Genomic DNA, 11,761 nt, shown 5'->3' on the forward strand with positions numbered 1-11,761 from the left:
CTTAGGGCTAGCTTGCCCATCCTCCGGCTCGAGATCTGGCTGGAGGGGATTGTCTTCGTCTTCGGCACTATCTGCAGCATTATTGTCTCTTGTGCCGGTATCACAGTTTTTGCTATGGCGGAGCTTAGAGCGGCGCCGTTGACGCCGGTGCTTAGATTGCTTCTCGAGGGGATTATCCTCTATTGCCATATTGCCATCGCTTTCTTTGGGGGTGTCCACCATGTATATATCATATGATGAGGTGGCAGTCCAGCGCCCTGTGGGCGGTGGTTCATGTTCTTCTCCTACATCGTCGTCCATACCGTCGATGTCTTCGGAGCCGAAATCAAGCATGTTGGTTAAGTCGTCGACAGTGGCTATTAAGTGGGTGGTGGGTGGGGAACGAATTTCTTCGTCATCCACATCCAACCCAAGCCGGACACAGTTCGGCCAAGGGCCTCCTGACAAGGAGAGAGACCTTAATGAATTTAGCACATCGCCCAAGGGCGAGTGCTGAAAGATATCCGCGGAGGAAAACTCCATGATCGGCGCCCAATCGGATTCGATAGGCACGGACGCAGGCGGTTCGGAGCCCGTGGCCGGGGGTGAATCCAAGGATCCGGCAACACAGGTCTTGTAGGAGGTGAAGTCGGTATTCGGCTCTATCGCCCACGGCCTCCGTGGCGGGGTCTATCCACCCTTCCTCGGACGACACAATCCGCTCCGGATTGAGGGCCGGAGTAGCCGCAGGTGTGATCTTCCGAACACTATCCGACGGCAGAGCTAAGTCATGCTCGTCGTGGCCGTGCGGCGCACCTGACATGGGCTCAAATCCGTCGAAAATTAAGTCTCCGCGGATGTCGGCAGTATAGTTCAAGCTTCCAAACCTGACCTGATGGCTAGGGGCGTAGCTTTGGATCTGCTCCAGATGGCCAAGGGAGTTGGCCCACAGTACCAAGCCGCCGAATACGAAGATATGTCCGGGAGAAAACCTCACCCTAGATCGCATCGTTGCCGATGATCGAAGGAGCCATCAATCCTTATGGTGACGGCACAGTGGAACTCTCAATGAAAGCACCAATGTCGGTGCCAAAACCGGCGGAACTCGGGTAGGGGGTCCCGAACTGTGCGTCTAAGGCGGATGGTAACAGGAGGCGGGGGACACAATGTTTACCCAGGTTCGGGCCCTCTCGATGGAGGTAATACCCTACTTCCTGCTTGATTGATCTTGATAATATGAGTATTACAAGAGTTGATCTACCACGAGATCATAGAGGCTAAACCCTAGAAGCTAGCCTATAATTATGATTGTCGATATAGTCCTATGGACTAAATCCTCCGGTTTATATAAACATCGGAGGGGCTAGGGTTACACAGAGTCGGTTACAAGGGAGGAGATCTACATATCCGAATTGCCAAGCTTGCCTTCCACGCAAAGGAGAGTCCCACCCGGACACGGGACGAAGTCTTCAATCTGGTATCTTCATAGTCCAACAGTCCGGCCAAAGGATATAGTCCGGCTGTCCGAGGACCCCCTAATCCAAGACTCCCTCAGATGGCAAGGTGAATAAAGGTATATGTGATATACATCTTAATTATGTGTACCATACTAATGCTCGCAGTAGTGCCTGGGTATTTGATACTGGTTTTGTTGCTAATATTTGCAACTCGAAACAGGGACTATGGATTAAGAGAAGATTGGCTAAGGACGAGGTGACGATGCGCGTGGGAAATGGTTCCAAAGTCGATATGATCGTAGTCGGAACGCTACCTCTACATCTACCTTCGGGATTAGTTTTAGACCTGAATAATTGTTATTTGGTGCCAGCGTTAAGCATGAACATTATATCCGGATCTTGTTTGATGCGAGACGGTTATTCCTGTAAATCAGAGAATAATGGTTGTTCTATTTATATGAGTAATATCTTTTATGTTCAAGCACCCTTGAAGAGTGGTCTATTTTTGTTGAATCTCGATAGTAGTGACACACATATTCATAATATTGAAGCCAAAAGATGCAGAGTTGATAATGATAGTGCAACTTATTTGTGGCACTACCGTTTGGGTCATATTGGTGTAAAGCGCATGAAGAAACTCCATTCTGATGGACTTTTGGAATCACTTGATTATGAATCACTTGGTAATTGCGAACCATGCCTCATGGGCAAGATGACTAAAATGCCATTCTCCGGAACAATGGAGCGAGCAACAGATTTGTTAGAAATCATACATACTGATGTATGTGGTCCAATGAATGTTGAGGCTCGCGGAGGGTATCCTTATTTTCTCACCTTCACAGATGATTTGAGCAGATATGGGTATATCTACTTGATGAAGCATAAGTATGAAACATTTGAAAAGTTCAAAGAATTTCAGAGTGAAGTGGAAAATCATCGTAACAAGAAAATAAAGTTTCTACAATCTGACCGTGGAGGAGAATATTTGAGTTACGAGTTTGGTCTTCATTTAAAACGATGCGGAATAGTTTCACAACTCACGCCACCCGGAACACCACAGCGTAATGGTGTGTCCGAACGTCGTAATCGTACTTTACTAGATATGGTGGGATCTATGATGTCTCTTACTGATTTACCGCTATCGTTTTGGGGTTATGCTTTAGAGAGAGCTGCATTCACGTTAAATAGGGCACCATCTAATTCCGTTGAGACGACACCTTATGAACTGTGGTTTGGCAAGAAACCCAAGTTGTCGTTTCTTAAAGATTGGGGATGCGATGCTTATGTGAAAAAGCTTCAACCTGATAAGCTTGAACCCAAATCGGAGAAATGTGTCTTCATAGGATACCCAAAGTAGACTATTGGGTACACCTTCTATCACAGATCCGAAGGCAAGACATTCGTTGCTAAGAATGGATCCTTTCTAGAGAAGGAGTTTCTCTCGAAAGAAGTGAGTGGGAGGAAACTAGAACTTCATGAGGTAATTGTACCTGCTCCCTTATTGGAAAGTAGTTCATCACAGAAATCAGTTCCTGTGACTTCTACACCTATTATTGAGGAAGCTAATGATGATGATCATGTAACTTCAGATCAAATTACTACCGAACCTCGTAGGTCAACCAGAGTAAGATCCGCACCAAAGTGGTATGGTAATCCGGTTCAGGAAGTCATGTTACTTGACCATGACGAACCTACGAACTATAAGGAAGCGATGATGAGCCCAGATTCCGCGAAATGGCTTGAGGCCATGTAATCTGAGATGGGATCCATGTATGAGAACAAAGTGTGGACTTTGGTTGACTTGCCCGATGATCGGCAAGCCATCGAGAATAAATGGATCTTCAAGAAGAAGATTGACGCTGACGGTAATTAATGTTACTGTCTACAAAGCTCGACTTGTTGCAAAAGGTTTTCGACAAGTTCAAGGAGTTGACTACGATGAGACCTTCTCACCCGTAGCGATGCTTAAGTCCGTCCGGATCATGTTAGCAATTGCTGCATTTTATGATTATGAAATTTGGCAAATGGATGTAAAGACTGCATTCCTGAATTGATTTCTGGAAGAAGAGTTGTATATGATGCAACCCGAAGGTTTTATCAATCCAAAGGATGCTAACAAAGTGTGCAAGCTCCAACGGTCCATTTATGGACTGGTGCAAGCATCTCAGAGTTGGAATAAACGTTTTGATAGTGTGATCAAAGCATATGGTTTTACAAGAAAGTGAGTGGGAGCTCTGTAGGATTTCTAATATTATATGTGGATGACATATTATTGATTGGAAATGATATATAATTTCTGGATAGCATAAAAGGATACTTGAAGAAGAGTTTTTCAATGAAAGACCTTGGTGAAGCTGCTTATATATTGGGCACCAAGATCTATAGAGATAGATCAAGACGCTTAATTGGACTTTCACAAAGCACATACATTGATAAAGTTTCGAAGAAGCTCAAAATGGATCGAGCAAAGAAAGGGTCACTACTAGGAAAAGGCCTACTAGTGGCGCACCAGTTTTGCCTATTAATGGCGCACTACTGGTGCGCCACTAGTACCACGCCACTAGTATTAAATACTAATGGTGCACCACTGGTGCGCCATTAGTATCTGGTATACTAATGGCGCATCACGCCGTGCGCCATTAGTATAGACCAACATGCGCCATTAGTGTGCCTCCCAGGGGGCGATATTTACACATGTGCTTTGCCATACTAATGGCGCACTGTGGGGTGATGCACCATTAGTATTCTTTGGCATACTAATGGCGCACGTTGGGGTGATGCGCCATTAGTATGAATATTAGGGATTATTATTTTTTTTCTTTTCTGATATTTGCACAGGTTACAAAATATATTATTGGACAGAATATAGACAGCACCACATAGCAACAACAGATTCATCGAATACAATAGAAGATTAGTCTCCGAATATAATTAATCATATTAGTCTCCAAATTCAAAAGAACAAATAAAGATAGAACATTACAAGTCTCGAGACCGCGAGTAGCGAGTTTGTCTTCACATTACAAGTCGATATCGATCATCTAAACTACCATCACATAGAAGAGAGCTGCGGTCATCACGATGAGCATCATCGCGATGAAACTGGTCTTCATCCGGTTCCTCCAACGCTCCCTCCTCTCTCCCGCTAGATAGCGCGCGTATCTAGATTCCGCCTCCGCCCTAGTGGTGTACCCTTTGTAACTGTTACCGCTGAAACGGTGAACCTGTCTCCGACACTCCTCCCAGTCGTCGTAGACTCCGGGAACCTTACCCTTGTACACGACATACGACGGCATCTCTATGCACTAGCCAAACAACAGACAATACATAAGCAATATATAAGTATGCAACAAAAGGATCGGAAGAGAAAAGCAAGACATTAATAGCACGATTCATGGTCCTACTAATAAATAGCATCGATTACATCTAAGTTGAACGACTGTCCAAACCAAAGAGACATACAAGTTCATTAAAGTTTAATTACAACATGAGCTAATCGATGTTTCAGAACTACACATAGCATCACTACTTTCGACTCGACTCATGGGACCGGAGCGTGGATGAAGCCGCCGTCTTTCGTGATGGTCATGAAGTCGCGGGCGTTGTCAGCCTGCATTTGTAGCGTTGTGTCTATCTCACTGTTGGACGGTTGATATTGAGGTAGAACTGCCCCGAGGTACGAAGGACATCTTGATGGATGATTTCTGCAAACTCCGACTGGATGCGAAAGAATTCTTGTCGGATGTCCGCGTCCTGGATTGCCGCCAAGCTTGCGGCCCAATCTTTGAGATTATTTGGTAGCAGAAGGTGATTATGGTCCCGTACGATCGCCCGCATGTGATGGAGGGCGTAGTAGGCATCCTTCTGACCGCCAGGCGGCTGCTTGACGCAGGGGAACGTCGTATTGTGGGTGAACACGTGCCTGCCGTACCTACGAGCTGGCCTCTTAAAGGTGCCTCCAGATGCGGCGTAGCCGGGGAGAGCATCATCAAGAACTTTCTTGATATTTGTGTAGTCTATCTTGGAGTCACGGTCCGGGTCGAAATATGTGGCCATGGAATATTTCGGGCTTAAGAGGATGAGTGTGCAATGTGTGTCACTGCACAGAACACGGAATGTTAGAAAAAAAGAACGATCGAAATCTAAGAAATCATATGTTACGGGGCGGTTAGGGGATGACTTACTCGGGAAAGTAAGGCACGAGGAAGTTATCCTTATCTGGGTTTGCCAGAATGACGCCTTCGAGGTGTGAACTCGCGACTTGCCGGTCCCCAGCGCTGCCCAAGATCTTGGCACGCATGTAGAAGGGGTCGACTATCACAATGTCCGGGGTCTTGTCTCTAATGATCCGCATCTCCATACTCAGCGAAAACAGCCGAACGAAGGTGTAGTGCAGCGGATGAAGGTTAAACATAGCAAAGATGTCATCAAACCGCGGGACGATCGTACCCCCAACGGTGCTATCCACAAAGCCCTTCCCTCTGGCACCTTGGCCACAAAAACCGGGTATGCCACATCATTCTCTCTGAGACGCCGCTTCTCCAAAGAAAGAACACTGTCATGCAGACTCCGCATAGCACCGGTTGCAGCATTGAGCATATTTGTCGGTAGCATCGCCCTACCCGCCACATGCACCCTCCTCGAGATATCCTTAGGTGAAGGTGGCCCGTCCTGAGCACGGATCATACTCGGTGCCGGCTGGCTCGCACCGGCGCCCTTGTTTGTCTTCCGTTTCCGTCCCTTCTTCTTGATCTGCTGTATTGGGATCGAGTTCTGCTCACAGACCGCCTTCTTGAGCGTGTTGGGGCTGATAATATTTCGCACCTCAGCTATCTGAGGCTCGGTGAAGGCGGCAGCTGGAGGCGTCTCCTGAGAACTGAACGCCAGACGACGCCTGTTGCAATTGGGTTTCTCCGCCGTACTAGCTAGATCGCGGTCGTCTTTTTCAGGGTTGGGTTCTTGAGAAGGAGGCCCGCAGAACTCGTTACCGTACCCATGTTCGGCAAAGTACTTATCGACGTTGGTAAATGTACCGTCGTCGTTGTCGCCATCCGGATCCTGTGCCATATGCAGGTCCGGATCCTGTGCCATAGGGATGTCTGGCATGTCCGGTAGCGTTGCGGCGTTTTTGCCATGGCTTGGCGCTGGCACGACTGGCGGTCTTGTCTGTGGGGTGGTGTCCCCCGCCCCCAAACGAATCTGGCTCTTCGGCCAAAGCAGGGGCCAGCTTACGCAGGCGCTGAGGGTCATCACATCATCTTCGTCGGCCCCAGCGGGTCGAATCGGAGGTAACAACTCGTCACAGCTTGGCAACACCCGAACCAGTTCAACCCCATACAAGGTGGGTGGCATCGGATTACTGTGGAACACGCGGTTGCCCGGTTGAACGATTCTGCCCTTGGCGACATCGACCAACTCGCCGCCCACGAAGTGCAGGAGAGTGCAAGGAACGTCGGCGGCGCCCTGCGAAAACATGTAGGGCGTCAGGGATGCCCAGTCAAAGGCAAGGAGATGAAGTCAACGGCCGAGAGGCTTAGTTACCGTGATGCCGTCGAGCTGGGCTAATGTCGAGGCACCACCAACGGCGGGCGTGCAACTGACGGAGGGGCCGCTTGCTGGCGAGGTGCCGGCCGGCGTACACCCGGGTGCATTAAGCTCCAATGCCCGTGCCGGCGCCGGAGACACGAATACCGCCTCCGCCGGAGACACCAATGGCGCCGCCTGCGCGTTGTGCGAGTTGCTGGCCGTGAAGCTGGGAACCGGGGGAGGCCCCTGTTGGCCGCCCGCAATCCACGTCGTCAGCCCCTGAATCAGGTAGGCACCATGGCGGTGAGCGTCGTTCCCAGTTGTTGTTGCACTTGCTCTTGGACAATCTCCGGAATCCGCGCCACTTGTGCCTTGAGTTCTTGAACCTCGCGCGACTGGCTTTCCGAGCTGGTCTTTTTCTCCTTTCGCCCACCAGCGGTATAGTATGACGACCATTTTGTGGACAAGCCTTTGCCGGCCACACGACCAGCTGACGACGGCTTACTGAGCTTATCCTTGTTTTTCATTACGTTCAACGCCCTATTTAAAGGGGTGTCGAAAGGGGAGCTCTGAGACGACCCCGCGCTACTGCTTTCAGCCTCCTGCGGAAGGAATGTGAACCATTTAGAAATTTGGCTTCATTAATTAGAATGCAACCATATGGAGCTAATTACGCGGGGGTGTATTCCTTACCAGAACAAGCTCAAGCGCCCTGGTCTTCGGATCCGTGGTAAGCTCCTTTGTTACCGGGTCCTCCTTGTACCGGGCCCTGACAAAGTTCCTGGTCTGCTTGTCACGGTATTTCTCGAAGCGGGGCGGTAGGCCTTGCTCGGCACGCTCCGCGTCCTCCTTGTCCCATATAGGCTCCGCCACTCTGTAACCGCCGGGACCGAGTTGGTGGACCCCTAAGTTCAACTGCCGCATTTCTTTCCCCCACTGACTTGATTCGGAGGTTGCGCTGCTCTCGCACTTGATCTTGAACTCCTTGTAGTCATCTTCGCTGATCAAAGGATATTTCGCCTTGATCTTCTCATAACTATCACCTTTTTCAATCATTGCCTTCACCGTGCTTCTCCAAGTAGACAGGGCCGTGCTCATCCTCGTGAGGGCGGCACTGTTCACTTTATTCCCTGAGAGGCGTGTGTTTGCAAAGTCAGCGGGGAACTTGTATCGTTCGTGCAGCTTCGTGAAGAGGAGGCTGCGCAAATTCCCTCGGTCCTTATGCCTTAGGTTCTCGGTGTTGATCGAGACGGTGCTCCGGAGAATGCACCCGAGCTGAACCGAGTACCCCTTGACTAATTCTTTGGGCGCCGTTGGATGCCCGTCGGAGTTCACTTCAGTAAATTCCTCCTTGACGGTGCCGAGCACGCTCGGGCGCCGGTCCTTCCGTTGCCTCTTCGGTTGGCTGCCATCTGTGCGTGCGCCGCCATCATCAGTGGTGGCATCCTCGGCGGCACCATCAGTGGTGTCATCCCCGACGCCACTAGGGGTTGTGTAGTCAGGATCGGTGTCTTCCGCGGCGTCCTCATAGCGGTGAGGTTCTTCCTCCATCTCCTGGGACAGCTCCCAGAATTGCTTGCCCGAACCGCCGGCCTCATCGTTGTGGGCCATGTTTCGCTCTAAATAGGAAAAAAGTTTGGTCAAAAAGTTGGTTATTGTCAAGGAACAAGATCTCTAAGTTGACCAAATAACCTAATTCTCGAGGAATGTCGCCAAAAAGTTGGTTATTGTCAAGGAACAATTGAGAGATGTTTGTGATATTGCCTAGGTGTTTTGGGATGGAACCTGTTAGTGTGTTGTTGCTAAGGTCCAAGTCCACGTTCTCAAGGTCTAAGATAATTTAATCAGGGCAGTGGCAGTGGATTCGTGCACAAGCTAAGCTAGCTAAGACAGTAGCTTCCTTGCAACCCACAAAAGACAAAGGAAAAGGGGTGAAAAGGGGGAGATGGTTAGCTTTGATGAGCAGGCAGCATCTTCCTAACCCCCTTCTTCTTGTCTCCTCTCACTATCTCTCTCACACACATGGCAAGCAAGGGTGTCTGAGTGTGTGAAAAAATACTAAACTAATCCAACCACTAAAGCGTGAATTTTTTCTGTTTCGGTTGAGAATCGGGCACCTTCTAGGTCAAGAAAATTGGGAATGACCTTTGCTAATTTTCTTGACCTAGGAGTGCCCCATTCTCAACCGAAACGGAAATTAATCAACATTTCAGGAGAAAGGGGTCATTTCAGAAGATCACAAGTAGCAGCAGCATCACATATTTGTGATAATCCTAGTAGAAACACACCAAGCAAGTATTATCAACAGAAAGAAGCTGCCCAGAACTGTTACTGACCAGGCCACCAATGAATAATGAACACTAGTGATGAAATACAGCAAATGCAATGGTTCAGGATAACACCAAGACAAGGACTGCCTCTATGTTGAGAAGCCAGTGACAGTCAGCAGACAGCAATGCAGCGAATTTCAGAAAGTTTAGTTTGTAGCAGTTGTCAAACAAATGTATCAGTCCACTCCATCAAAGTATACTAGATTGTGTCATTAGCATGACAGGGAGTAAGCATACTACAGTATGACATTAGATGGAGCAAACTGGAGATTTGGTTGGGCATTTAGGCTTAAATTCTGAGATTTTCTTACCAACAGTATGGATGAAGCAAAGAAACCACTCATTGATATTTCAGATTTACAAAACAAGAAAATGAATCACAAAGGCACAAAATGGAGATCTGAAAGACAACTTTCATTCAGATTGCTGATGACAACAAGATGGTAAGGGAAACAAAGGTGAACCTCTCTCTTCCTACACTCCTTGTAGTTGTCAAACTGCTGCTGGCACTTGCTCTTGTCCTGGTTGGTCTCCAGACCTGGAGACACGGCACATCATCAGAGATTTCATCAAATACACACGAAACAATAGACAACTCGTTCTCTGATCACTAACAAAGGTAGCATACTTCCAATCAACATGAAAAGTGAAATACCAGGATGATCGAAGTTGTAGTCCTGAGCACTTGCAGATTCTTCAGCAGTTAAGCCACGGTAAAATGAATCCTACAAAATTAAAGGCCATACTGGGTGCATCAGAGATAGTGTAGAAATAGCACTACCAGAGTTGAATCTACAAAATTAAATGAATCCTACAAAATCCAATCCTATTGTAAAATGAATCCTACAAAATTAAATGAATCCTACAAAATAGCACTACTGTAAAATGAATCCTACAAAATCTAATCCTACTGCATGAGAGCTAACTCCATAATTTATTAACTCAAAAAAAACTCGATAATTTAAACCACAGATGCAAAACAGCCCAAGAAAGCTCACAAAATGCAGAAGAAACATATTTCACATAACAAGAGTAACAAGCCCTAGGAGGATTATAAGGTTTCCTACCAGCCCAAGACCAAATTCAGTCACTTGATACATCATCATCATAATATAGCCATCAAATCTATAGACTAAACTAACAATTAAGGATCAACATCCATACTATATCATGCTCAGCACATGCACAAAATGTTTTCACCGAGCACTAAACACATCCATCTAGCAGACCAAACAGCCCGCAAAATCGACCATCAACTGGATTAGCAATGCAGTGCACAATCACAGAGCACTATGAGTCTACCATCTCATCTTGCAATGCAGTGCACAAACTTGGATGGCTGCGGCGGCTGCGGTCTGGCGGCAGGTGGGAGGAGACGGGGCGACAGTGGCGAGGCTTTCTGGGCTCTGGGGGAGAGGGCGAGGGGAAGCGAAGGCGAGGGAGGTGTGGCTGGGTGCGGCGAAGGCGAGGGAGGGGGTAGGTGGGGGCGGCGGAGCCCGGGAGCTAGGTCGGCGTCTGTGCAGCATCGTGCTCACCGGAGGTAGCCATGGTGGGAGGAGGAAAGAAAACCTAAGGGGAAGGGGTAGGGGAGGAGAGGGGAGGAATCACCTGTGGGAGAACGGCAGGCTGCCGCAGGAGAACACCGGCGTCGAGGAGGCTGCGGATGGCGGCGCGTCGAGGAGGCAGCGCGTCGCGGAGGCGGCGCAGTCGGTCGGGGGAGGGCGCGTGGCTGTCTGGCGACGGAGGGAGAGAGGCCAGAGGGAGAGGGGAGCAAGTGGATGGGGGGAGGGTTAGCAATGGCGCACCTCCTAGGGGTGCGCCATTAGTATGTTTTTTTATAGCAATGGCACACCTCTGGGTGGTGCGCCATAAGTAACCTTTTTTTTGCACAGCAATGGCGCACCAGCCAGTGGTGCGCCACAAGTAATTTATTATTATTATTATTATTTCTTGCATCTAATAATTTTTTAGAAAATGAAAATGAATATGAAACAGTAATAATTTTTTATAAAAACAGTAATAATTTTTTTAAAAATATCATCAAATTTGTTATTTGAAAATATCATCAAATTTGTTCTTTGAAAATATAATCATATTTGTTTTTTTCGATTTTTAGTTGCATTCATTTGTGAATTGGTAAAACATTACTGGGGAGGGTGCGGGGGGTCATCGGCGGCAGTGGAGCGGGGGAGGGTGCGGGGGGTGCTCGGCGGCGGTGGAGCGGGCCGGGGAGGGTGCGGGGGTCGTCGGCGGCGGTGGAGCGGGGGAGGATGCGGTGGGTCGTCGACGGCGGTGGAGCGGGGGAGGATGCGGGGGGGGGATCGACATCGAGATGGCTATTTTTAAAAATATTCATGAGTTCAAAAAGTGCCCATGAAATACAATCGAGAAATGAAGGCTACAATTTAAATACAATCGATCTTAGCTAGCTATCTGTTCACAATCTTCTTGCCCTTATTTTTCGTAAAT

The sequence above is a fragment of the Triticum aestivum genome, chromosome 5D (genome assembly GCF_018294505.1).
Source record: "Triticum aestivum cultivar Chinese Spring chromosome 5D, IWGSC CS RefSeq v2.1, whole genome shotgun sequence".
In the NCBI taxonomy this organism is placed as follows: Eukaryota; Viridiplantae; Streptophyta; class Magnoliopsida; order Poales; family Poaceae; genus Triticum; species Triticum aestivum.